The sequence below is a fragment of the Artemia franciscana genome, chromosome 16, assembly GCF_032884065.1.
Source record: "Artemia franciscana chromosome 16, ASM3288406v1, whole genome shotgun sequence".
Classification (NCBI taxonomy): domain Eukaryota; kingdom Metazoa; phylum Arthropoda; class Branchiopoda; order Anostraca; family Artemiidae; genus Artemia; species Artemia franciscana.
Window position 1 is genome coordinate 5055493 of NC_088878.1, and position 1659 is coordinate 5057151.

The 1659-nt window shown below is 35.1% G+C and overlaps 1 long non-coding RNA gene across 1 annotated transcript in view; it reads left to right on the forward strand.

Annotated features, from left to right (window-relative positions):
* Positions 1 to 461, forward strand: part of LOC136036942 (uncharacterized) — a 21568-nt gene extending 21107 nt beyond the window's left edge. The window contains exon 3 of the long non-coding RNA XR_010619830.1: positions 309 to 461. This is a non-coding gene — a long non-coding RNA (uncharacterized LOC136036942). The remainder of the gene's footprint in view (positions 1 to 308) is intronic.
* Positions 462 to 1659: the final 1198 nt, after the last annotated feature.

The following is a 1659-nucleotide window of genomic DNA, read 5'->3' on the forward strand; positions in this document are numbered from 1 at the left end:
ATTTCTGCCATGCTTTCTGCCATGTGTCTGCTGCCCATAGCAGCAGTGAAAAATGCCTCACTTGAATACACTGGGAACAGTGGGTTAAACCTACTGTCCTAAGCTATCTTCTTCGATGAGTGGTCATTTTGTCATTTTGCCAGAAAATGACATGACTCCACCTTCTGGTCTTAGGCCATTTTTTGTTACAACGAGCTGCTAGAAGAATTATTTAGTAGATTAATTATGAATCAGAAGAATGAGTCTTATCGGTTGCGCTATGACAACAAAAAACAATACTAAACTAACCAACGACATTTTTTTTATAGTCCTGTCAATATTCAGCGTTGTACGTTTTGTGAATGAAATGTGTACTGCCAACAACTTTTACAACGGCACCTGTCTAACAGCAGCCGAGTGTGCCACAGCGGGTGGAACAGCAAGTGGCTACTGTGCAAGTGGTTTTGGTGTCTGCTGCGTTAGTAAGTTCAATACAAACCATATTTATGTATACTTTTATATTATATTATTACTGTATATTTATATATTACCATGTATGTAACATATGGTAATATGTTATATACGGTATATATAGGTAATATGGTATACATTTATACAAATATACTACCATAAATTTTTATATTACCATATATTATATATATTTTATATATATTTTTTGAAAAACGTAGCTAATATTTAAGCGTGTGCAGAGCCATACAATTTTTTCTTTTTCACTATCTTCTTCACGAGTAGATTTCCCAAAGATTTGCTCGAATAGATAAATAAATAAAACAGTCTGTCAATTCCTTGGTGAATTTTCTCAGTTGAAGATACGAGCTTATTTCATTGGCTGGATGGAGATCTACAAAACAACCTGAAAGTTAGTCAATTATATGAGGATTGCATTCAATTATAGGGGAAAAAAAAAATCAAAGATGACAAGATTTGGGCAAGGTTAAGAACCCGACTCTCTTCCGTAAGAATCATTACGTGCTATTTAAGATGTATTGATGAATATACTTATCTATCATTTTTATTTTCTACTGCAAGAAACCATAAATGATTTCTAATTAAGAAATTTGTACGTTTCTCCTCCATCCAAATTTATTCAAAGCTTGCCTATTTAATCCTTCCTAAGAAGTTCTAATTTTCTTTAAATACTTCATTACGACCTCTTTTCACTCCATTCTTGGACGAAATGTACTTTTGTTTCACCCTAGATAGATGGCCGAGAAAGACAATCTTTTGCAATCTGTCATCCTTCGTCGACAAAATTTGTCTCAGCCATCTTAATATTTCTCTTATTATCGCCCAAAAGATGGATAGAACCAAATTTTTCGCACATGCTGTTGTTTCAAATACGGCCAAGTCAAACGGGTACCCAAAACTATCCGCACACAATTCCTCTGAAAAACCACCAGTAAATCCTCCTTCATCTTCTCAAGCACCCTCGTATCAAAACCATACTTGACCACTATCACTGTAGTTTCCAATATTCTATTCTTGGTTCAATGACTTATTTTCCTGTTATTCCAAACTTTCTTTTCAACTGAGAAAAAAAAAATCCTTTGGTGCTATTCTGCTTTTTACATCCAAAGCTTGGAGGAAGGGTTGTAAGTTACGCCCCGGGGGCATACGAGGTTCTTATGGAAGAGGTAAACTCTGGTGGCGATTCAAATG